Raw genomic sequence first — 27,761 nt, forward strand, 5'->3', positions numbered from 1 at the left:
TATCTATCTATCTATCTATCTATCTATCTATCTATCTATCTATCTATCTATCTATCTATATTTTTATAGTAGCACCTGAGAAAAAAGACAATCCACAGTCACCTTTTAGGCAAGGGGAGACCACGTGACTAATTCTGACCAATGCAATGTAAGCAGGTACTTTGTGCAACTGTTTTTTCATCTTTCCTCCTTCATTCCAGCTGGAATGAACACATAATGGCTGGGGCTCTGGTAACTGTTTTAAAGCACACAGAGTAGAGAAACAGATAGAAGAAGCCTATGCCCTTCAGATGTGAAAGGCCATATCAGACGGTAACTTTCTAGGATTCTAGAACATAAGAAAAAAAAGAAATTTTGATCTTTTTTTGTTGTCAAGCTCCTGATTGTTTTTCCATTACAGTAGTATATGATGCTAATGAACACTGATAGATAGATCAATAGAAGAGAGGTTTTGAGAATGAATAAAAATTTCAAGTAATACTGATTTGTTTAATCTAAATGATATCAAATGAGAGAAAAGTAAAAATTCAATCAATCCTTTAATATTATGTGTAAAATACAGAACATCTTGGTGATTCTAAATATTTATATATTTTAAAATATATAATAATCTTTCAGATAATTGGCAGAATTTGTTTCTGAACATTCAGTTGTATGGACAAAATATAGACCTAGCCAATGACTATGCAATGTATAAATACTTTGAAGTAGGACATGAGGTCATTAGAATCAGAATGAATTAAATAAATTACAAAAAGAAGATCATATTCAGAAGCATGCAAATAATATTAGGAAATTCTGGAATTTTAGAGTTAGAATTAGTCTATATTTTAAACATCTATTTATTGACAAACCAAAGTAAAGAGGATTCATGAAAGATCTTATTTGACTGATTCCTTTACCAGTAATTTTGGGTCGTATGTATTCTCTATTTATGCAGGGTCTTCAAAATCTAATAAACCTCTAAAGTTAAACAGCAATTTCAAAAACAGAAAGCTGAATACCACTCTTCAGGATGACACTTAAACAATTAAGAATACTAATTAAATGTATTGCAAAACTAAATGATCTGTGTGGCAAAAATATAATCCCAATGTATGCTTTGATATGAAATACTATTTTTTTTCATTTTTACTCCTATCTCATTAGAACAGTTGTTTAATATGCTAAATTATATTTCCTTAATATGCTAAATTTTCCTCTCAAAATTATTTTTAATTCCAATATTATAAGTAAATACCTAGGCAAATGGACCCTTCAAAGGTTTGTTGACAAAATCTGGTCCTAGAAAAATCAGCTAGAATTGATTAAAGGTATAGAGTAAAAATGGCTATCCTAAGGGTTCTTTTACAGAGGACTGATAAATTATTAATGAACATGCTTTTTAAATTTTATGACTGAAATAAACCTTTATTGCATCTTATCACTTCTCTTCTGAATAGATGTTTTTAGGCTTTGTTTTTAAGCTCTTTAACAGGTTTGGATCACTATTTGTTAATCCTAACATAGACCAGTTGTGCTTTATGAGGACAATCAGCCAATATATTGGACAGGTAAACATAGCAATAGAAATTAGATTGAAGGTCTAGGACCTATAGTAGAAAAGATACTTTCCCTTCTCTATGGCAATACTGAATTTGGCATCTATGTACCTATTTCCAAAATTTATTCATTCATTGACTTACCTATTTAACATGAATTGAGCAGCTACAGCACCAAGTTACTATACTCAATATAGGGAGTGTAGTACCGAGTATACTCAATATTGTAGAAAGTCATGGCCACCACTTTCAAAATAATCATAGTCTGGAAAAAGCCACATACTCAGAAAATATAACACAAAATAAAAGCAACACACACCGTAACTACTACACACAAAACACCAGAGAAACACAATGGAAACTATAAAAAAAAAAAAAAGAAAACCATCATTTTGGGGGTTACTGGCTATGTACTATTTTAACAGATAAGAAAAATTAGGAACAAAAGTCTCAACTCAAGATCACACAGTAAGTTACAGAACAGAAAGTCATCATATATCATTTACTTCAACTTCATTTCTTTGGACCTCAAATTTTTCAACCCTTGGATTAAAATCTAGGTCTCCATAATTTGTCTCAAATTTTAATGCTATTTAAAGTGGTATGAGACTAGAAGAGACCCCAGATGCCTGACAGAAAAAAAATAAATCCACAATACTCTCTGGAGAAAGTATCTGCATTTTAGGTCTTACATTATTCCTTTAAGTAATTGTTTGAATACAATGTTCAAAACAAAAGTCAAAGCTATCATGTAAAATGAAATTCTATTTCATATATATAAATGGAAGAAATAATATACAACAAGAATAGATCTTTCAAGGACTCTGATACTCAAATTTTCAGATGCATATTATAAAAATTATGTTACTATGCTAAAAGACATCTGGGACACATTGACAAATTAGAAACCACATGAAGTGTCATTACACAATTTGAAAGAACTAAACAGAAATTTAAGAATTAGTAAAGAGAATGTCCAAAGTTAAGAATTTAATGACTGAATTAAGCAGAAGATTAGAAACAGATGAAGAGAGAATTAGTGACCTGTAATAGTTCAGAATTAATACCCATAGTGCAAAGGAATAAACAACTAAAAAATCCCAAATCAAGAGTAAAGAGATGAGAAGCAGAAAGAGAGGTAGTCTGATAATCCCCAATATTGCTAAGGATATGAAGAAACAGGAGTAGTCATTCACTATTGCTGGGTGTTTAAATTGGTTCAACACTTTAGAAAACATCTTGACATATCTAGCAGAGAATGGAGATATTTATAGGCAAATTAGTTTTGCCTGTTTTTGAGTATTATATAAATATTTATCTAGCATGAAGATACGTACAGCAATGTTCCAACCATTTCACTTCTTGGGTATGAACACTTAGAGAATCTTGGGCACCAAAATATATACCCAAGAATGTTTATAGCAACACTGTTTGTAATAGCCCAAATCTGGAAATAATAAAAATCCAAATGTCCATCAATGTGGAAAAGATAAATATACTGTGGTATAAGGATGCAATGTAATGCTAAACGGCTGAAAATTTAAGAAACTAGAGCTATACACAATAACACAAATGGACTTTTAAAAGAATAATGGGTGAAAAAAGCAATCCTGGCAGAAAACAGTCTGATTCCATTTTCGTAACATTCATAAACAGGTAAAGTTAACAGTGTATTTAAGGATTCACACGCAGGTGGAGATACAATAAAGAAAATGAAAGAAGTGATCACCTCTGGGTGATTAGCTCTGAGATGCTGGGAAGGATATGATCAGAAATATGCACAAGGAAAGCTGGCTCCTTTGGTCATGACAGCATTCTATTTTTTGATCTGGACAGTGGTTGCCTGGCTGTTACTTTATTTTTCATTAATTAATGGTCTGAGCTTTTTTTCTGTATGGGTGTTATAACGCAATATAAACAAAAATAAGGAGAAAATACGTTAAGTGAGACCAGATAATGGAGGGCATTGAAGCCATATTAAGGTTTTTGCCTTTTATTTGGCAGGGAACTGGAACTTTGTGGAAGGGAAACAGCATAATCAGAAAGTAATTTTGAGAGCAGAGTATAGAATGAATTGTGGCAGAAGCAAGGTCTAGGGGTCCTTTGCAACAACGCAGATGAATGACAGGAGATTATAGCCTGTGCCTATTTAGCATGTATTTCCAAAGTGCATACAGGTGGCTTTGAGTCTTCTATTATACAGATGGTGGGGTGAGGGGGTGGGGGAGGAGGGAAGAAATGATAAAATCTTGCCTTTAAAATTCATTTTCCAGCAATTAGTTTCAAAGAGTATTAATAGAACAGAGTTTAAGCTGGTGAAAACCTGTCTGCCTATTAAGAGAAAACAAATTGCAGATTTCGATTTGCTGATCATTTGGATGACAGATTCTCTAAGCACAATCCTCAGCAACTGGAATGCTTGTAGTTTATCAATCTAAGTGCATTAGCATGAGGATCCACAGACCTGCTTGTAGAAAAGAGTATTTCAGTGGTTTGATAATTTTCATATTAGCAGGGATTTATTCACATCACTTGTTGGGTTATTAGATAATAACTTCATAATTCTGAATTTGTATTCAGTCACTTAAAAAATCTCATGCTAATTGCTTAGTTGATTTACAACACTGTTTGCCACTTGCAGATTTTGTAGTTAATGCCCGTATTTTAATAACTATGCAATATTGTTTGCTAGTGATAGAGTTGGAAAAAAGCATCTGACATTTCTGATAGGTACAAGCGACAAGCTCTATTGCCGAGGCTTTACTGAGAGCTGTTTATAGAGGTTTTAATATACACAACTTCACAGAACACCAGGATGACCAAAACTAAGAATGAGTCACTAGAAATTCCTTACAATTCTGCTCACACGTGCAGCTCAAAGATATTAAAAAGGGAACAAGAATATTTCTTAATGGCCTGCTTAAATTTTTTTCCCCCATAAAACATGCTCCTGCCTGAAGCAAACAAGAGTTGTCTTTATGCACAGTGTGAGCTTATATTTTGCTTAGGGAGGACACATTCCACTTTCATATGGGCAAAACTAATGACCACCATTCTGCTTGCAAAAGCATCATTATTTTTTTATAGACAACATATGAACATTTGAAACTTTTTTAAGTTACAAAGGCTAATGGTATGGAATATGTTATTAAAAACATATCAAGATACCAGGATAGTAAAACAAACATGAACAACATCTCCAGAGGAATAAACATTCTGGGTAGTGTAAAGGAAAAGAATATCTGAGCTGCATGGAGAAAAGAAAAGAGGCCACAGGGCTATGCAATGAAAATGTCTTTAAAGAAGCTTTTGCAAAAATATTTTATGGAGGAGCAAATATTTAGAAAATACGCATTAAACGTATCTTTCAAAATCCTTGCTGAAGTACTTTTGTCATTCAACGTTCAAGTTATAAATCAAAGAGGAACTTCAAAAAGCCATTCAAGGTACGCCTGGGTGGCTCAGTTGGTTAAGTGCCTGCCTTCAGCTCAGGTCATGATCCCAGGGTCCTGGGATCGAGTCCCACATCGGGCTCACTGCTCAGCGGGAAGCCTGCTTCTCCCTCTGCCTGCCGCTCCCCCTGTTTGTGTTTGCTCTCTCTCTCTCTGACAAATAAATAAAATCTTAAAAAAAAAAGCCATTCTAACTTCCTAAAACTGTATCTTATTATTTCTGATTCCTATTTTGTAAGCAATTATTTAAATGACAAAAATACTTTAAATTGAACATAAAGTTAAGTTTATTAGCATGCAAAGTAGTTCATTTTAAAAATAAAATATTTGATTTTATACATTGCTTTCAAATCATGAAATGGTTACATCTTAGTGACTTACAGCTAAATGGAGAGTGGCAAAATGAAACAGAAAAAATGTTCGCTTTGTTTTCATGAGAATCTGAAAAAAATATAGAATGTGGTAACTGGGAATACAAAGTTACCAAGGACAATACGCAATCACAACAATCTTAAGTACATTAACTCACATTTATTGATTTTCCCTAGCATGCATTTGAAAATACATTTTAGGAGACTAAGATTTTATGGACCATATGATTGTCGTATATAAACTTAGAAATACAGACTCTCAGTTTGTTTTCTGACTGCTAGATAATATTTTTTGTTTGTTTGTTTGGCCCAAGTCTTCATTATTTTGTTCAACTTAACACCTAAGTGAATAGCCATATGCGAGAGTCAATTCTGTTTTATAAATATTGTTAAAAGTTTACTAGGCGCAGGGTACTTCATAAGTGCAGTTATCCCAAGAAAAAGTATCAAAGAACATGTTTTGAGATAGAGCATATTGCAGCTGCAAGAAGTGAGTGGCTATACCAAATGTAAGAAGTCTACAAAAATATTAAACTGAAGGACTTGGTAACATTTGACTTCAGAATGATGATATTTACAAACTCTCTGGTTGATATATCATGTTCTTGTTAAAATATTGCCAAGAACAGTAAGGTTAATAAATGTCAGCAAAATCTTTTTTTTTTTATTCTTATGTTAATCCCCATACATTACATCATTAGTTTTAGATGAAGTGTTCCATGATTCATTGTTTGTGCATAACACCCAGTGCTCCATGCAGAATGTGCCCTCCTCAATACCCACCACCAGGCTAACCCATCCTCCTACCCCCCTCCCCTCTAGAACCCTCAGTTTGTTTTTCAGATTCCATCGTCTCTCATGGTTCTTCTACCCCTCCGATTTCCCCCGCTTCATTCTTCCCCTCCCGCTACCTTCTTCTTCTTCTTTTTTTTTTCTTAACATATATTGCATTATTTGTTTCAGAGGTACAGATCTGAGATTCCTTTTCCATCAGGATATAAAAGCGTTTAATAAATGCAAACTAACTCCAATTAAATATCAGAATATAGTGAAAGCCATATAAAATTAAACTTGGAATGTTTATGACTAGTGCTTTGTTTGTTTTGTTTTTTGAGAGAGAGAGTGCATGAGAATGAGCAGGGTTGTGGAGAGGGGCAGAGAGAGAATCTTAAGCAGGCACACCCAGCATGGAGTAGGATGCCAGGCTCCATCTCACGACCCTGCGATCATGACCTGAGCTGAAATCAAGAGTCAGATGCTTTAACCAACTGAGCCACTCAGGCACCCCTGACTAGTGGTATTTTTAACCAAAATAATATTACTTTAGGAAAACAGCAGAAATTCAGATTTTTATTTAGTCATTCAAAAGAGTGTTAATGCTGGGCATACACTAAGAATATGATAGTGAATAAAGCAAACAAGAAACAGACATCTCTATCCTTCTAGACCTACATCATAATGGGAGTGATAGACAATAAATAAAGTATTATATATGTTATGTCAGATGGTGATAAATACTGTAGGGGAAAATTAATCAAATAATGAGAACAAAAAGCATATGAGAAAAGGCAGTACCTTCAATCAGGAAGAGCCTCTATAGAAAGAGCATTCCAGACTGAAAAAAGAGTAAGTGCAAATCTTTCAGGCAGGCATTTCTCTGACATGTTGGAGAGACAGAGGGACACCAATATGTCAGGAACCTAGGGAGCTAGAGTCAGATAGGAAATGTCTGAGAAGTAATGATTGTGTGTCAGATGGAGCCTAAACAGGGCCTTTAAACTCTTAATGACTTTAGCTGTTAATTCCACTGAGATGGGCAGCCAGTTGGGTTCCGGGCAGGGGAGGGACATGATCTAATATGTTTAACAGTTTACTAGACAGTCGACAGTTACTTTTGACAATAGATTGGAAGGAACAAGACAGAAGCTAGGAGATCAATTACGAGTCCTTTGCAGTCAACCGGAAGTGAGCTGATCATAACTTGGTAGGAAAATGGATTTGATGAGAAGTAATTGGATTGTCAGTAACTCTTGAAGGTACAGCTGATGGGATTCAAGGATATACTGAATGTGCAGTTGTACGTATTTAGTGAGGAGTGATGTAATGCTATACCATACATCCTAGAGACCCTCAGTGGAGGCATCAGTCTTCAGAAAAGTATGGACTTCTGAGACCCTCCATGAATGTTTTTTATTTGGGGTATGTATCACAATTCTATTAAATGAATTAAAACTTTCAATCAGTAGACTAAAGTCCTCAAGGTGAATGTTCAATATGGAATCAAAGGTACTATTTTGTAAAAACCTAGAATCCTGAATACAAAATTAATATACACATTCAAATTTAATAGAAGAAAGCATGAAAATTTGTACTTTCTTTTTTTTCCTGCATATTTGTGACTCATATAGTCAGTTAAAAGGGAAATTATACTTATTGGAAGCAATTGCAATCATTAAAATTATCATCATCTTTAAGATCTTATTTTAAAGGGACAAAATTCAATAGCAAACACTGAGGGTGAATGATTTATTTTTGTTCTCTTAACACACCTTTGGAAAATACAAAAATTAAAATAAGATGAGTTATTTTATTTATTGCTCATCAGATTGACAAAGATGAAAAAAGAATGTTAATGTTTATCAACAAGCATGTGAAGAAACAGGCTTTTTTATACACCACTTATGTGAGTTAAAATTGCAACAGCTTTTCAAGAAAACAAATTCACAGTAGGAAGGCAAATGTCTTCAAATTTTCATATTATTTCTTCTGGTAATTTTACATCTGAGAGGGTAATCATAAATAAGCACAAGTATGTATCTAAAAGAATGTTCATGGCAACTTCTGCAGTGAGAACTTGAAAACAAAGGAGATGCTCAACAATTGCAGATTGTTTTTTTTTTTTTAAAGTATCTGTGTGATCAATGACTACACAGCACATTCAGTCATCAACCTCAGTGTCTCCGACCCCTGGCACCTAGCCCTCTGCTCAGAGCTGGGCCGCAGGTTGTTTTCTTAAACCAAGAATAATATTTTTTAAGTTTGGGATTGGTTTGTTTTTGTTAGTCTTCTAGAGAGATTAAAAATATCACTTTAAAAGCATTGCTTTCATTTGCATTCCCATATATTTCAGTGAACGAGAAAGAAAAATGTTGAGTTTCAGTTGGCATGTTGGGAATTATATACAAGGGTGGATAAATTAATGGAAGTTCAAAGCAAGTATAAAGATAATTCATCAAGTAGCTAGGGGGGAGATATTGATCACATCTGCTGTATAAAAACTATTTATTTACATTAAGAATATTCATGAATATATTGCTAAATAGGAAGGAAATGTACAAAACTACCTGTGAGTGTGTCTTAATTCAAGTTATAACAAATCACCATGAACTAAGTGGCTTAAACAATACTTATTTGGCGCAGTTCTGGAGGCTAGGAAGTTCGAGATCAAGGTGTCAGTAGATTTAGTGTTTAATGAGGGGCTTGGTTGCCCCACCTCACTTGGCAGAGACCAGAGAGATCATCATTCTTGTGTCTCTTCTTATGAGGACTCCTCTCTCATGCCCTATTTGCTCTCAAAGGCCTCACCTAAAAATACCATCACACTGGGGATTAAGCTTCCACACATGAAGTTTCAGTCCACAGCCGTATGTGGTTTAAAATTCGAAAAATAATGATTGTAGTAATAATAGCAGCAAACATCTGTAAACGACTTACTATATGCTGGGCATTTTTCAAATGCTTTTTGTATATTTATGCCCAATAGGCCTGTGAGTTTAGAATTATAATTATCTCCATTAATATGGTAAAGTAACTTAGTTTTGTTTAGCTAGTGACAGACACTAAAATTAGTAAGTTTTTGATGGAGGAATTATGAATGATTTGTTGTTAATTTTTGTTTTTCACATTTTCTAAGTTTTTGTCATTGAATATATAATACTTACTTCAACACTTGTTTGATAAATCAGTCTAAAGTATGAGGGAAAGGCCAGGGTTAGAAATAAAAATTTGTTTATAATTTTCAGGAAAGTAAATGAAGTCATTTAGCGTTAAAGTATAGCCAAGAGTCAAAAATGGAATTCTGGAAGAACAAACTCCAGTGAAGGAGGTAGAAGGAATAGAGAGGTCAGAAGAGAATCAGGAGAAGACAGTGCTGGAGGGCTCAAGAGAGGACAGGTTTCAAGGAGTAAGTTGGCAGTGGATTCTAATGTAGGTAATAGGTTAACCTGAAAACATCCATCTCATTTGTCAAGTACGAGATCATGATGACCTTTTGAAAAGCATTTTCTTTGGAGAAGTCAAAATAGAAGCCCAATTTCAGTGGTTGGAAGATAAAAAAAATGAAGTAGAGACAGAACTAGTCTGAGAGACTGACATGAGAAAGAATTAGTAGAATAAAGTGAGTTCAGGGTCAAAGAATGTTTTTTTACTCAAAACATACTTCAGGCGAAGGGAGGAAGCAAATAAAAAATACCAACAATAATAAAAAGCTTGCGTGAGGCCTGGGCTCATCCTTATGACTTGACATTCATCACCTCACATAGTTCTTGGAATACTCTGGTATTGTTATTGCCGTTTTATAAATGAGAGAACTGAAGCTTGGGAATCGAATAGATAAATAATGTGCCTGAGCTCACAAACTAGTGAGAAAGATTGATATTTGAATCCGGTGTTGTCTGATACTAAAGTCTATATTCTTAACTATTTTTTTTTTAAGATTTTATTTATTTATTTGACAGAGAGAGACACAGCGAGAGGGGGAACACAAGCAGGGGGAGTGGGAGAAGGAGAAGCAGGCTCTGCGCTGAGCAGGGAGCCTGATGTGGGGTTCAATCCCAGGACCCTGGGATCATGACCTGAGTGGAAGGCAGACGCTTAATGAATGAGCCACCCAGGCGCCCTTATATTCTTAACTATTAATTTAGACTGCCTTCATCAGCATTTGGGTGTGTTCACAGGCTTGGGGTATGAGGAACAAGGTGCAGAAACTACATGGCAGGTACCAGAAAAAAAAAACCAACTTGGTCTTTTAACACATGGTGGTGTCTCACTCAATCAATCTCTTTCTCTCTCCCTCTCTCTCTTTTTCTGCACTCTATATCCTCAAATTCCGCTTTATTTCTAAAGTAATTTATACATTCTGCTTCTGATTCACACTTCAACATTAGTCAGCATATTGATGGGAATCACAGTTTTAGCACAAAGATTATTTTAAAGTGAAAACATTTAAAATCTCATTTGAACTTCCCTTATCTGACTAAAGCAGAGCCTCCTGAAAGTGTAAATGCCACTAACCCTCCTCTAAGGGAGGAAAATTTTTTCTCCCAACAGTCTCAAGCCTTTTTTTCTGAACAAAGATGGTCTCTTCCCTAAAAGGAGATCTGGAGAGTACAAGGTACCTAATAATTTCACTAAGCCCACTCTACACCCTCTGTAGAAAATACACTCACTTTTTCTGCCCCTGGCCTGCCTGATCTAAGGTTTTAAGAATAAGGTGACAGGTTTTCTATTTCTAGTGAGCTGAATGCTTTCTGAAGGATGTACCTTTTTCTTCTGATTTTATTACGAAGCACAGTGGGAAACTTAAAAGAAAAGATCTCCTGCATAGAGGGCAGAAACATAACAGCAGAAAGCAGAAAGGTGCTGATATTTAAAAACAAGAAACAAATCTGTGGGGATTTACAAAATGTAGAGAAGTCTGAACTTTTAGCTACAAAGACAATATTCTGTGTTTCACAAATTAATAAGCATGTAAAGAAGATTACCTGAAAGGTTATTAAAATTAATGATAAGGCATATAAAAATGACCTCTGTGCCAGCCCTTATCAAGACTGTGGATACGAATTACAGTTTTGAATTAATTATGGGGACACATATTAAGGAATTAGAGGTAGGTTCTGATAATTTACCAGAAAATGTAAAGTTGTAGAAAAGTTTTTTTTTCATTGCTATATTTTATTACATAATAAATTAGAATACTTAGCCTAAACCAGCCCTGACACTTCTGTCTGTGAGATCCTTCACTGGATGGAGCAAAAGTCACTTAGGAATATCAAAAAATAACATTGGTCCTATTTATTCTTGCATTCCTCAAGGAGATACTCTAGCTGTGTTCCCAAATGTAATACTATGTGTATTAAAATGCATCTTAGTTTGTGGAGTTGATAACCAAAGGTCATTCTTAAAATCTGAAAGGACTAATAAAACAAAGGTGAGATATTTTTCAAACTCTTTGCTCTGGATGGGTGATACCACTTTTTTATTCTCCTTGACTTTTAAAAAAGTAAAAGACCTTGCTTTCAAATGCTAATCGGTTGCTTCTTTATTCCCCCAGAGACTTCAGACCACTTTGCTTCAAATCTTCATTTTCTTGAGTGCTTTATTGACCATGGTCTTGGAGATTACATGTAGTTCAGGACAACATACCGCTTATTATTTTTAACTGAACTGTGGAGCACATTATTCTACATAAGAACCAATGGGGAAAAATTGGTTTGAACATTCCATTTTCCCATTTCAAATGTCATGCCACTAGCAATGGTTAAAAATAAAAAAAAAAAAGAGAGAGAGAAGAAAAATTAAAAAAAAAAAAGCCTTAAAATCTACTTAAGACATTAAAAAAAAATCTACCCAAGAAAAAAATCCTTAAAAAATATAAAGTTCATTTTCTCCTGCTATCTTCCATCACCCAGACTACCTGCAATTCCTTGCTAAAAGATTTCAAACACGCATGAATCACAAGTTCTGTGCAGTTTCCAGCACGATCGCTTTTTTGTTACCAGGTTAAAATAATTAGTACACAGTTTACGTGGAGATGCTATGAAACAATACCTTACAACCCAAACTGCTTTGTATTTCAACTGATCATTAAAAAATCCAAGGGGTGTATTCTGAACCAGTATGCATTTGCCTTCCTTTCCTTGACCAACTTTTCCATTTCTGGGACCTCCATGCAGTATGGTGGTTCTCTCCTTGACTGACTCCTACCTCCCTAGAGAGAGCTGAATTTTAGTAGCTGTTTGTGTTCAAGGAGCTGACAGATGAGTAAGCTATTCCCACGTTGAATGCTTTTTGGAGGTATCTCTTTTCATTTCAGTCTACCCTAGAATCCCATTTAGTGCAACGGATAGTGATTTGATAAACGGTCCCCTATTGGTCAAAACCTGTTCCTGTTTCTGTGAAAGAATCTGAATCCCACTTGAGGTCTAGCTTCCTCACTGCCATCCAACTCCATGGCTCTTTGAGAGGCACGGGGAAAGCACACTAGATTTTCTCAAAATGTATTTCCTTTGTAAAGAGAAATCTAATTATTACATTTTAATTCAAAACTGTTTTTCCCTACTGATTGGGAAGATTCCTAAAACATAAGCAAAGACAACTTCCTGTGACTTTTTTTTTTTTTTGCATCTGTTTACCCAGTGCTAATTTAGGTCAGCAATAAAACAGCAACAACATCAACATGCTATTGAAGTTCAGAGGTGGCAGATGAATATGCATCTTCCTGATAAAAAGCTGGACCTTTTGAGAGGTCAGGGCAACATTTAAGACAAGAAAATAGCAAGATACATGGGACTATCCCACTTCACATCTATATAAAAGTTATATACTTAAATATCTATTAATTGCTATATAATTCAAAGATAAACATATGCTTTTCATATATCCTTTTAAAGTCTTGGTAGAATAAGATCCCCTCCCCACAAAGTGAAATCGTTCTCAAAAGTCTCTACATCACATATGAGTTCTGGGACTTGATCTGCTTCCTGTCGTTCTTTGTCCAGCTTTGCAGTTTCTCTGTATGAATTTACAACCTATTACTCAGACAAGACTTAAAATTTCTGCAAGTATTCTCCTTGATAGCTCCCTCTTTTCCAGAACACATTCTTAAATTATCAACCACCTTAGCCTTCCCAAACTTAGATCTCTAATTTCTAAACTCAGGGAGGCTGATAAGCTCTGTTTTGGATCTATATCCCTGTGCCTCCAGTATGGAAATTGCCCCACCAGTCAGAAATCTGGGGTGATTGTTGGGATCATTTAGTTGTCTCCAACCTCTTAGACATCAAAATCCTTTTTTACCTGGTAACCAATGTTTGAAAGTTTTTTCCATTCTTTGCTCAGTTTTCTAGTTGTTTATAACAGGGATTTAGTCTAGCACTTGTTACTCCATCATGGATGGTTAGAGAGTCAGACAAACACAAATTCAATGCTTATTTTTACCATATAGGTGACCTGAAGAAGCTATTTAATTAGCTCTAAGTCTCAGTCATATCACAACAATGCAGATAAGAATCTTGAGGGCTCCACGAAGACAGGAGATTTTAAAATATCAAGAAGAAGATTTATTAGTAAGTGTGCTTTAAGTGTTAGTTGGTAACATTACCTATAAGCTTTAATGATTATTAATTCATTAATAGAATCCTTTATAGCTCCAAAGAGTAAAATCTGTATCAGAAACACCTCTCTGTTTTTTATTCTTTTTATTTTTATTCATCTTTTTATTTTTATACTCATGTTCATTTCTGAGGAATTGTATATAGGACTGGTTTTGTGTTTGTTGTAACTATGCTAAAACTACTTATTGGCAAAAGATAACTTAAGACTTCAAGGTCACCTTAACATTTAGTTTTTCAGGTACAGTGGTATAATGCAATTTGCAAAGTAAAGTATAATACAGTTCATATAATTTTGGTTAGAATACTGCAGAAGTTATGGAAGTTAATATAGACCCATGCTGTCTACATCTTTGAATTTGCAAATGACTCTGTCAATATCTTTCTAAATATCTAGAGACCAGTAGTAAATCTATTTTTCAGAAGTAAATTATATAACACATCTCTGAAATATTTATTCATTGTTTAGTCCAAGAATTCAGGTTTCAACTTCCAAAAGGAAAAACATTAGGTCATGCATGGTTACCTTGTGCAGTAGAGATCCGCACACATGTCTGCATGACAACTATCATCTTAAGACTTGGTGTGATGAGAAAGAATAAGACACTGTCAAGCCATTGTCATGCATCAATTCTCATGAGGATTTTATTCAGTCAGCATTGAAGTGAATACATATTCCAGTGTTGCTATAAATTACATTGTTTGCATAGGCCATCATTTGCATATAATCCTCAAGTGTTTGTTTATAAAAATCACCTTTTTCCCTTTTCTCTCACATAAGATGAGTACGATCAGCAGAAGAGACAGCAAAATATGTAGACAATACAGAGATATATTCACTGATTACACTGTTTCGATAACAAAAATGAGAACCATTTTATCTAAACTTCAGGCTAGATCAGAGTTGTAATGATGATATCTTTAACTTGTTGATGCATATTATCTAAATTATATCATGCTAACCTCACTTTCACAAACAAATTTCTAATTGAATTGTCTCCAAAGGAGCTCCTAAAAAAGAATACCTTACACACAGGCTGCTGGCATTTTCTGCATTTCAATTTCATTTATTTCAGGTAATATTCCTATTTACTTATAGGATACTTTAAATTCTTGATGTCTGCATACTTTTGCATATATTCTTTACGTTGTTGAATATCCCTTCCCTTTTATCTATGCCTTGATAATCCTTGCTCATCTTTCAAAACTACTTTGTGCCATTCTTTAAGCCTCTCCCACTGCCCTACCCATAAGTTAGATGCCTCTTTTATGTTTTCTCTTAACACCTTGTGCATAATGAGAACACACACACACACACACACACGTATGTACACTTCCTGTGTGCCAGACTGTTACAAGTCCTTTGTTCTTTGCATGCATTAATTCCTTTAATTTCCATTGCAGCTCTATGTGGTAGATAGTAATATTATTTCCATTTTACAGATGAAGAAATAGAATCATAGAGAGTTGGAGAACTAGGAATTTCAATATAATCCAGTTCCAGACTACTCTTTTTTTTAATAACTTCATTTAGATATAATTCACATACCATATAATTCACTCATTCGTAGTTTTCACAATCAATGGCATCAGCATATTCACAGACATGCTACCCTCACTGCAATCAGCTTTAGAACATTATTCCCCAAAGAAATCTAGCTTCCATTAGCCATCACCTCCCAACTCCCTAATCTTCTCCAGCCTTTTTTTTTTAAAGATAGTTTTTTTGGGGTGCCTGGGTGGCTCAGTCGTTGGGCGTCTGCCTTCGGCTCAGGTCATGATCCCAGGGTCCTGGGATCGAGCCCCGCATCGGGCTCCCTGCTCAGCGGGAAGCCTGCTTCTCCCTCTCCCACTCCCCCTGCTTGTGTTCCCTCTCTCGCTGTGCCTCTTTCTGCCAAATAAAGAAATAAAATCTTTAAAAAAAAATGTAGTTTTTTTTTTGTTGTTGTTTTAAACACATCCTAGAGGGTGTGAAGTGGTAGTTCATTATAGTTTTGATTTGCATTTCCATGATGGCAAATAATTTTGGGAACCTTTTCATGTGCTTATTGACAATTTATATCCCTTCTTTGAAAAACTGTTGAGATCCTTTGTCCATTTTTAATTGGTTTATTTTTCTTCTTCATATTGAGTTATTCCAACTTTATTATTTATATATACTAAACACAAGTGCCTTATCAGAAATATGATTTGCAAGTATTTTCTACCAAGCCATGGGTTGTCTTTTCACTTTTTTTGATTCTCTCCTTTGAGGCATAAATGTTTTTAATTTTGATGAAATCCAACATTTTAATTTTTTTTGATTGCTTGTGCTTTGAGTGTCATATTTAAAAATCTATTCCCAAAATAAAGTTACAAAGATTTACACCTACGTTTTCTTCTAAACGTTTTATAGGTTTAACTCTTACATTTAAGTCTATGATCCATTTGGAGTTTCTTTTTTTTTTTTTTTTTTAAGTAGGCTCCATGGCCAGTGTGGAGCCCAATGTGGGGCTTGAACTCACAACCCTGAGATCAAGACCTGAGCTAAGATCAAGAGTCAGACAGTTAACCAACTGAGCTACCCAGGCAACCCTGCAGTTAATTTCTATATATGGTTTGAAGTAGGGGTCTGAATTCATTCTTTTGCATGTGGGTACCTACTTGTATCTGCATGATTTTTGAAAAGACTATTCTTTCCCCATTGAATGGTCTTGACACTCTTGTTTAAAATCAATTAACCATGGGTATATGGCTTAATTCTGGTCTCTCAGTTCTATTCCACTGATCTAAATGTCTATCTTTAACCAATATGATGCTATCTTGATTACTGTAGCTTTTTAGTAAGTTATGAAATTGAGAGGTGTGAGTGTTCCAACTTTGTTCTTTTTTAAGACTTTCTGTTGTTGCCTTTTTCCTCCTACACTGGTCCTATTACATTTCCACATGAATTTTAGAATCAACTGGTTAATTATGGCAAAAAAGCGCTAGAATTTTGATAGGGATTTCACTGAATATGTAGATCCATTTGGAGAATGTTCCCATCTTAATAATATTGAGTCTTCCAATCCATCACCACAAAATATCTCTCCATTTATTTAGGACTTCTTAAATTTCTTTCAACTATGTTCCATAGCATTTAGTGTACAAAAATTGCAGTTATTTTGTTAAGTTTATTCCTAATTATTTTATTCTTTTTGATATATTTAAATGGAAATGCTTTGTTAATTTCCTTTTCAGATTTTTTCATTGCTAGTATACAAAATATGCAATTGATTTTTTTGTACATTGACCTTGTACCTTGCAAAATTGTTGAACTCATTTATTAAATCTAATAGTGTGTGTGTATGTGTGGTGTATATACATGCTTTAGGGTTTTCTATATTTAGATCATGTCATTTATAAATAGAGAAAGTTTTACTTCCTCCTTTTTAATCTCATTCCTTTTATTTAATTTCCTTGCCTAATTGTGCTGGCTAAAATCTCCAGTACAATGTTGAATAGAAATAGTGATAACTGACATCCTTGTCTTGTTACTGACCTTAGAAGAGGGAGCTTTCCATTTTTTCACCAGTAATAGGAGATTAGCTGTTGAGTTTTGTATAGACGGTCTTCCTCAAGTTGAGAAAATTCCCTTCTATTACCAGATTGTTGAGTGCTTATTATAAAATAGTATTGGATTCTATTAAATTCTTTTTCTACATCTGTTGAGATGATCATGTGGCTTCATTCCTTTTTTTATTAATATGGTATAGGACATTGGTTTTCATATGTTGAACCAAACTTGTATTCCTAGGATAAATTCCACTTGGTCATGGCAAATAATCCTTTTTATATGCTCCTATATTCAGTTTGCTAGCATTTTGTTGAGGATGTTTGTGTCCATATAGATATTGTGGCATAGTCATTATAATCATTAAGCTCCATGAATTACTGGCTGATTGCTTTATTGTTTTCAATAAAGCCTGGGTGAAAAATTGTTCATTTGTTTGAACAAAATAAATTTTTGATAGGGGTTATTTTTGAGATCAAACTTTAAAATTTTTTATGATCCCAGGAAGGCTATTTGTAACTATCACTTTCCCTGGTTTTCACTGGTGAACTAGATGGCTTATGATTTAGCTTGTTGCTCTAAATTTAGAGGAGACTTTGGCATAACTTCCCTATACTGTTTCGAATAATTAGAGAATGCTTATGTCTTCTCTTTTCTTATGGACTGTCTCTTCCCTGAGCAAAATTTCTATGCCACTACTCTTAATACTGGGTTGGGTGCAACCTCCAGTCTTCTCCACTCACCTTTATTGGCTTGGAACCTTTGGAGCAAGCTGGAGTGATCAAGGTCCCAGTATTCCAGGGCTGCCACACCTGGATGAGAAACTGCATCCTAGGGGTGGGAGCTGAGTGGAGAAAGGGAGCCCCCAAACTGTGAGCCACTCTCATCAGGAATTTAGCCTCTTCAGATTAGAGGTGGAAGGTTAACAAGAAATGCTACCTGCCTGTTCCTCCAGATAAAATAACTCTTGATTGGGAACTTAGGGGTAAGGGAGTCCTGCCTCTTGGGAAAATCTGCTTGGAGTGGAGCTTCCATCAAGTTGAGTTGGGCAGGAGGTGAGGTGGAAGGGAGAGGAGTAGGATGAAGTTCAGCTGCCACAGACTCTGTTGTTCTGACTGAGTTTTAGATTTTCCTGAGTAAGTGATACTTCATTTTCTGTATGCCCTTAGAAAAATGTTCAGACTTCAAAAGTTTTATTTATTTGTTATTTATTTACTCAATGTTTTGGTTGTTTGCGGGGAAGTAGGTTCATGAAGACCTCACTCTGCCAATTTGAAGGTAGAACTCCTCCAGGGCATATGTTTTTCACCACACTGCTATGCTGTGTACTTCCAATGTAGTATTTATGACATAGCACTTATTGTATTTTATTGCAACTTCCATTTATTTTATATAACATCCACTGGAGACGACCCCAGCCAGAGTTGCCATTTTTGTCTGAAGCCCTGAACCAAACTGTATTATTTAGAAACTCTTCCAAAGGAGCCCTCTTCAGACACTGCTGTGGGAGCTACCAGAGCTTGCCACCTCCCAGCTGTGAGTACCTGTCCAGTGGAGCCTCTTGTTGAGCTTACTCTCTCGGCCCCTAACTTTGCCTCTAGTCTCAGGAGGCTGATAGGCTGAGACCTCATGAAAGCTTAAACCTCTGTGGGGGTTCAAAATGCTGAAGGTTTTCAAGTAGCAAAAACTGGGACTATGTCCTTAGCAAAAAACTGAGGACAGTGAATTTCAGGGCTATTACTGGTATTTTCTTAGTTATTTATTAATACATAATCTATTTAAAGCTAGCCTGGAATCAAACACAATTCTTATGAGACAATATAATTAAATACACAGATCTTCAGAAATTTTTGAAGTTTATAATTAGGGGCGTTTTTTATCCTCAGGTATTTTTTTGTTGTTGCTGCTCATTTTTCCTCTAGAAAGCACCAGCTTCACTAGCAGGAGAGTTGTGGTGGCTCTCATTAGCAGGTTTTCAAATTAAGGTAACAGTAACTAGGCCTAAAAGTCATGATTCTGCAATTTATGTGTCTTTGTCTGCCTTGGGATCCTATAAATAATATCCCACAAAAATCTGAAGATTGATGACAATGATTATTATATTTTTGTGATCACTCTTGCTCATTTTTTCTTTTCTTCAGTTTACACATCACTGTTCTACTGCAGAGACAATACATCTTATATTTAAGGACACTGTGTACTTTGCTAACTGCTTTCACATAGTTTAACCCATGTACCCATAAAAACCCATTTGATCTCACTAAAGGCCAGTTTCATTACTTCCCTTTTATGGACAGAAAAACTGAGGTTCAAAATAGCCCCTTGGTTTCCATAAGTTCAATGATTTATTAAGTAGAAAAGCTGAAACTCGAACTGACATCTTTTGACTGGTAAGGCCAGAACTCTCTCCAGTACATGCCAAATGCTTTGTATGAGGGTTTGAGGAGAGAAGACTAGGTGGAGAAAAGGCAATGAAATAGGCTAAAGTACTTCCAGTAAGAAAAGTAATCACATGGAGATGCCTGGGTGGCTCAGTCGGTTAAGTGTCTGCCTTCAGCTCAGGTCATGATCCCAGGGTCCTGGGATCGAGTCCCACATCAGGCTCCTTGCTCAGCAGGAAGCCTGCTTCTCCCTCTCCCTCTGCAGCTTCCCCTGCTTGTGCTCTCTCTCTCTCTCTGACAAATAAATAAAAAAATCTTTAAAAAAAAAAAAAAAGAAAATTAATCACATGTTATTTACTCCTTTGTTATGTGTCTCCAGGAAGAAACTAAGTGTGTTCCTTGATCTTATACTGACATATATAAATTACTATTTCTAAACTTGATGCATTCTTGTATATTGTACAAATTGAGAATCTGTTGGTTACATATTAGCCATAATGGCCCCTAACATTAAACAACAAAACCCAGTTTTATTTATTTGTATTTAATATAAGAAGATTAAAAAAATTTCCAAAGAGGCACAATCCAAGAGAAAAAAAGAGGTAGGTTTTTTCTATTTGGATTGCTCTTTCCTTAGAAAATCATGAACTATACAATTGTACCCCATTTTGCTTTTTTTTCTCTTTATCCATTATCCTGATTTTGTCTAATTCTATACTTTCTGCAGACTGGGAAAATGAATTATGAAATATCAATAAATTGGAAATGAAAATATTGTGAAAAAAGGGCTAACAATGACTGCCTCCAAGACCAAGAGTATATCAAATGATTCAATATTATTTGTAACTTCTTGTCATATAGGATCTTGCTATTTCATAATACGAATGATCCTTGATGTTTTGAGTTAAAGATTTTTACTTTACCTTAAAAGCATATAGTTATTTGAACACATTGTAAGTGGGTGAATTCATTTCCTAGTGTCAAATCTGTCAAAAGATTTAATAGATTTGAGTCTTTTGATTTTTGAAAATAATTCTTTATGTTCTTTGTATTTAACACTGAGTCTAAATGTAAAATTTTAAGTGTAAGATCAAACCTATAGAGTTTATGAGATAAGAATTGGTCAAACAGCATATAGATTATATGACTATATTCCTACTGATTTGGGACTTTAATAATCTAATAATATAACATGGGTTTTATTTATGTGCAACTAGCTTGTTGCCCACATCCTGTCTCCATCTTCCACCCTCCAAGTTTTTTCTCCAAGTTTTTTCTATGAGACATCTAGGACATACATAACAACCCTTCACATTTTGGGAGCTACACCTCAGGTAGTTCTCTGTCAGGGAAACATTTCCTTATATTTCCAGTTTAACTATTCATTAGTGCCTCTATTTAGATGTTGTCAATATTCCCAGTAGATGTCATATTCTATGCAATGATCATGCTACTTTGTTACCTCTGCATCCTTAGCACCTAGCAAAATGCTTAGCTAGGAAGGATGCTGAATCAATAATGCTGGGTTAATGTATTGGTGAATGGTTGGAAAGGCTAAGGAGACACATTTGGAACACTGAATAGGGTGGGCACTAGGACATGGTTATCCGAGGAGGCAGAGAGATAGCAGATATCCACTCCTGCCTCCCTCACAAAGGTGAGCAGAGGGAGGGAATTCTGTGAGAAGGACTAAATAGCAGAGAAATCTACAAAAACTGAATGCTGTGCTTTTCCAGCCATTTAGGCTTTGACTGGTGAGAATGATGGACCCAGCCATGGTGATTTTGGAGCTCTGGGAAGTTTGAGAAACCCAGGTGTTCTTCAGAAGGGAACAGTGAAAAACAGGAAGCTTAGTGACTTGCTCAAGATGTAAATAAAACAGATAAAGGAGTCTCCAGCATTCCAGCAAAACTGTCTGATTGATTCAGCAAGGTGTAATAAAGGGGAAAAGATTCAGGAATGAAATCCCATGCTGAAAAAAGAATACCTGTCACTCTGGGCTATCCTTTGCCATCTCTCTTGGAAATTTGGAGTGAGTGAAATGGAAACCAAAGAATGAGGAATCTTAAGACCACCTATTTATAGTGTGGCCTATTCACAGACATAGTCTTATGTCCAACCTGTTCTTATTTTTGTGTAATTACATATAGTTTTTTTTTTTCCTTTTTCTTTCCTTTTTGTCTTTTCCTCTCCCTCTACTTCTACCTCCCCTGCCCCACCACACACACACCCCTTCAGGCTATCTGAATATTTTGATTTGTTCCTTCAACAAATATTTACTGATCTGTTTTTATAAGTGAAATCAACTTTGTGTCTTATTGTTACATTTTAGAGGGAGAATATAACATTAATGAAATTACTACCAAAATAAATAAATAAATAAATAAATAACAGTGTTACAAGAGTTCTGAATGAAAGGACATAGTGAAATAAGGAATTAAATTATCCTGTAAAGCCATGAAGTCAGTCCTAGATGTCACTGCTAAGATTAGATCATAAAAACAGTGTGATGTCTGTCCTTCTCTATTTCTATGTATTTCTCTCAACCTTATCATTCTTTTTTCAGCCTCTATGAAATGTATTTAATTCTGTCTAACTCCTTCATACACAGGTTCTATTTTCTAATAGAGAACTTAATAATGTTGATAAAATGGTTTACGTAGAGCTCCTGGAAAGCAAGGACTACATCTTATTTATCTTTGCCTTTCTGGAATTTAGGACAATGTTTAGCTTATGACATATGCTCAATAAATAGTTGAATCAAGGCTAATGGTTTAGGTCATTTTACCTTTCTCTGATCTCAGATAAAATGTAAATTTTCACAGGGAAATAAGGCCTGCTGAAAACTAAATTCCAAGAAGTGAGACTAATAATAAGGAAATATTTTAGGAAAAGGAAATTACTCTTAAAATGACAACTCAGTTGGCAGCTACCTTCTTATGGTGAGCTGCTTGGGGAAACTTACCTTCTCTCAACACATAGTTTGGACTTTGTTTTATGTGGTACTGGTTTAAGATAAGCTGCCTTTGTTTATTTTAAACATTTATCTTTCTGTGATTCTAATGATAGTTTTAGTTTAGATAGTAATTTTTAAATTGCTATTACAGTCCTTTTTTTTAAAATTGGCTTCATATCCTAATGTTATTTCTTTTCTTTTGGAAGTATTCCTTAAAATAGTCTCTCTCTTTATGATGGCTTCTTGCCCAGATTAGTTGAATTCAACTTTCCAGGAATATCCATTAACTTAATTAATTTTATAAAAATACCCTCCATATATTATTTAATCTAAAATATTTTCAATTATAAAATGCACCATTGTTTTTCCTACCACTAATAAAGATAAAATATGCTGCCAAATATAATTGCAAGGAACCATTAATTAACTGAAAGACATATCCTGATTTCACAGATATTAAAATGTTAAAAATTGTATAGTTTCAAATTTGTAAAATACAGAAAAATCACTATCACAGCTTTACCATAAATTTCCAATCATACATTTATACAAAGCTTTAAAATTATTTCTATGGCAATGGCAAAGGAATACTGTGTTGCATACTTACTATAGGACAATGGTATTGCATTTTTTTTTTTTCAAAAATATTCTGAGAGCTTTAGAAGGTGCCTGCTAGAATGAAACTCCCAAAAGTTAGTATCTTTGTCTGTTTTGTATGTACCCCAAGGATCTAGAAGAAGGCACTCAATAAATATTTCTCCAATGAATTTATGAGTGAATTCATGTTTCATTAGAGATGTCATGTGTCTGTTTTAAGCAAAACCAAATCAAGCAAATAAGAATTATTAATCAGTGAGCTCCTTCTAAATGCCAGTTTATGTTTTCAGATATCTTGTACAGCATAGCTTCCTTCTCAAGCCTTACTTTTCACTTGTTGCCAACTTCTTTCTGCTATATTTTCATAAGTATTATAATGATATTTGTGACTCAGTCATGCTTGCAACAACTTTTTGTGAACTACCATGAAAAAACTGAATGACTTAATAGGTCATTTATGGCTATCCATAGTTGCATTACTTCAGAAGTTAAAAGGAAAAAAGAAATCTTAATAAGTGCCTTGTAGTAATACACTTGGTCCACTCAGTAAAAAGTAGAGATTAGTGGGTCAAATATAAAAATAAAAAGTTTAGAAAAAGGACTAAGCTTGTGGGGTCTGAATTTTATTCTCATTCCATCTTCTCCTCCATTTCTAAGACATTTATGTAGCTTTGGAGATGGCTGAGTATAAAGTTATCCATATGTGATGCTGTTTAGAAAAATGCTCCTAAGTTATCAATCCCATAAATTTGGAAACCTCACATCTCAATAGTTATATTTAATTTAAGCCTAACATGAGTTCATTCTGATTCTTAAGGGAGAATATCAGAGAGGCTAAGGACATGGACTCTGGAAACCATATCTCTGGGCTTGAAACTTATCTCTAGCTCTTATTAGCTATATGGTCATGGAAATTTAATTAACATTTTTGTGCCCTATTTTCATCTTTCTAATGTCATTGATACATCTCTTGTAGGGTTTTTGTAAGGACTAAATAACACTTGTAAACTTTTTAACAAGTCCTTTCAAATAGTAGATGCCAGTGTTGGTTTTTCCCTATTTCTCCTCTGGATCCACTGTGCTCTTCGCTGCCCTGCTTTGTGTCCTGGCACGCTGACTTGCATGGTGTTCCTTACTTGGGCTTCCTCGCCCCCTGACTTCTGCTTAGATTTTCACCTGGAGACAATGAAGGGATGCAAAAACAGGAGGAGTGAAATTGACATAACTCTTCTCCCCACTTCTTCATTGCCTGATTGTGGTTTGACAGTGACTTTCTCCATCCTCTTCCTGTATGGAAATTCACAGCTACTATTGAATGGTCTCTCTCCCATGGTTCTAGCTATTGCCAAATCTTAGTACTACTCCCTCTCCCTGCCCCATCAGACTTCAGGGTAAGTCAAGACTTGCTGTGCATCTAGGCCCTGATGCATCAACACCTCTTGTTGATTCCTTTAACCCTGTTTATATCCTTGTTAATAAGCCCTTTATTTGACTCTCTTTAATTAATCATTTGTATGTACCATTTATTTTCCCATCATAAATGGTATGCTGCTGAATTATTTAGTTTAAAATAAGTATCGGAGTATTTCTTTCTTTCTTTCTTTTTTTTTTTTTAAGATTTTATTTATTTATTTATTTGAGAGAAAGAGAGAGAGACAGAGAAACAGCATGAGAGGGGAGAGGGCCAGAGGGAGAAGCAGGCTCCCTGCTGAGCCGGGAGCCCGATGTGGGACTCGATCCCAGGACTCCGGGATCATGACCTGAACCGAAGGCAGTTGCTTAACCAACTGAGCCACCCAGGCGCCCCGGAGTATTTCTTTCAAGTCAATGAAATATCATTCATAGTGATAGGAATGGGGGTTTTAAAACTTAGGTAAAGAAAATCAATTTTATTAACCTGTGTGTCATTATAGCATAAATGTCCTCAGCACTAAAGCAGGTATGTGTAGAACTGGGACTAGACTGCAGTTAGGATGAAATAAAGACTGAGATCTCCCCTCAGGGTCTTTACACATGAACCCTCCTCCTCCTTCTCCCTTCTTGATAGTGTTGGAGGCGAGTTCGTGGAATACAAGGAAGTGGTGTTTATGTGGCCAAAACAAGTTCAATATAAACCAAATCTAAGTTTCGGGGTTTAGTGGGCATCAAGATTTTGGAGCTGCAGGTGGGTCGAGGGGAGAGTCATTCTTAGCAGAAGCCTGCTAGGCCACGTAAGTAAGACCTAGACCTGGAAGAGTGCTTGTAGGAAGGAAATAAATAAGAAGGTCATGGCCGGTTTCCATTCAAACAGGAATTACAGGAAGAAACAGTAAGCCTCCAAAATTATTAAGTACAATGGCTGCATATCGTGGGAGTGTAATAAGTGTAAGGCCCCTTTACATACTGATAAATCCACATCTCCTCACAGAAGACCTGGGGAAACATTGTTTCCCTATATCCACTCACTAACGTGTTTGGGATCTGGGCAGGGCTGAGCTTACAGGACATGGAGGCCATTATGAGTCATGAAGGTGAGACTGGGGCATGAACACATTACCATTGCATGAAGCAATATCATCTCATTGCATAGCAATCATTTTGTTCAGCCTGGAAATGAATTTAAAATAATTTGCCATATACAGCTTTCCCAATAAAACTCATTGTCATCTTATTCAGAGTAAAGAATTTTTTGCCCTCAAACCAAATAAAATCCTATAGATACCTCAATTCTCACACTTATCACAGTAGGAGTAGAGAGAACATAATATAATGTTAAGGGGGAAGAGGTTAAGAGGTCTGGAGTCAGTTTCACTTCCTGGATTTGAATCCTAACTCTCTCTGCTACTTACTATCAGTATATCCTCCACATTTTTTTTTTTTTTTTTCCCCAACCAACCTCTGGATGTCCCAGTTTCCTCTTCCTCATCCTTGGAATCAGAAAAGTATCTATTTCTTGGAAATACTGTTTAAGGACTAAATAAAACAATACAGGCAAATAACTTCATAAAGTACCTGGCATATAGTAAGTATTTAATAGTTCTTGCCTGGTTTTCTTTTGTATGTGCATCTCCCAACAAGATTCTATGTGTACCTTGAGGTATGAACATACCTTTAAGATGAAGACATATACCTACATAATAGGTATATAATGTAATAGGTATAGGTATTATTCATTTAATTCATTACCAAGTCTTATCATACAGTAAAGTATTAAATAAATATTTGCTTAGGGACTAAATGAGGTTAGCTTGCCTTAGAAATATGAATCTCAAAGATAAAAACAATGTACATATATTGTTTTTATTGAAGTTGTCTCCTGAGATTCCATGTTAATCACTAGAAAGGAGACTATTAATAGTTCACTGCACTTTAAATGTCTGTCTTTTTTTTTTTAATATTAGCACATCAGTGCAGATGCATATCCACAGCCTTGGGTACATATAGAAGCACCATCACATTCAAGTTGTCAAGTATTCATAATTTAATTATTTGCCAAAAAAGTAAAAATCTTATCAAAATAATAACTAAGATTAAAGTATACGTACCAAAAATAGGGACTAGACTACTCATTTGAATATACTCTTACAGAGAATAATACAGATCTTTTTTTTAACAATGAAATTATGTTGAGTCCACTTAATTTGTATTAAACAATGTATAAGGGGCAGCCATTGCTGTTATAAACTTTGCTAGATATTCAATTGGCAGCAATTTAAAAAAAAAGACTGGTTTCTTCCACCTACTAATTCTGCAATTTATTCAGCCTGTAGAAAAGACTTTTTCAAATTTAAAAACAAGTAGGCTTTTCTAAAGAAAAATAAAGTTAACAACTATGGACATTTTGAAACTGACTATAAAGTAGCATAAGCCTAAACTCATAGAAATAGCAAGGGAGAATGCATATTTTCCTGCTTTATGGCTATTTAGACAGTATCCATTTGAGTATTTTGTTGTTAAAAAAGATTTCTATTAACATGTAATTTTATATGCCTTTTAGAAGAGAAAATAATAATATAAAGAATAATGATAATAGTTACCTTTTGATTTTCTAAGTAAATGTAATTGTATAATTATATTTATAATTGTATAATTCCATATAATATTCACAGAATCTAGATGGTGAGCTTCATAAAGACAGAATCATATCTACCATTTCTTTATTCATCAGTGGTCCCCAGTAATCAGCACTGAGCTTGAATACAGTTGATTCTCAATAAATATTTATTAAACAATTGTATGATCTTTCCTTTGAAGTAGGTTCTTGCTAGAAAAGCATTGTTTTGGTCTACCAATGTTTGAGTATTATTGAATGTACTATATTTGGTCAACTCTAGCCTTGTTTGGCATGGTTACTCTTATTTATGCATACTTACAGTAACAGAATACCTGAGGGAGGCTGTTACTTTATCATGTATAGCAAACTGGGACTAAAATGTCTCAGAAAGTTACTGACAAAAGCACTGTAATTAAAAGTAAAGCCTGTAAAAATCTGATTCTGATCCATATAAATTGAAGGTTGGAAAATATGACCATTAAACATATCTTTGAAAGCATAGTCAGGA

At 34.9% G+C, this 27,761-nt stretch overlaps 1 protein-coding gene across 1 annotated transcript in view; it reads right to left on the reverse strand.

Moving 5' to 3' along the window:
* GRID2 (glutamate ionotropic receptor delta type subunit 2) overlaps positions 1 to 27,761 on the reverse strand; it is a 1,404,204-nt gene that overhangs the window by 306,147 nt on the left and 1,070,296 nt on the right. The gene's annotated exons all lie outside the window — the stretch shown is intronic.

This window comes from Mirounga leonina, unplaced genomic scaffold, assembly GCF_011800145.1.
Source record: "Mirounga leonina isolate KUSES-001 unplaced genomic scaffold, KU_Mleo_1.0 Mir_129, whole genome shotgun sequence".
NCBI lineage: Eukaryota > Metazoa > Chordata > Mammalia > Carnivora > Phocidae > Mirounga > Mirounga leonina.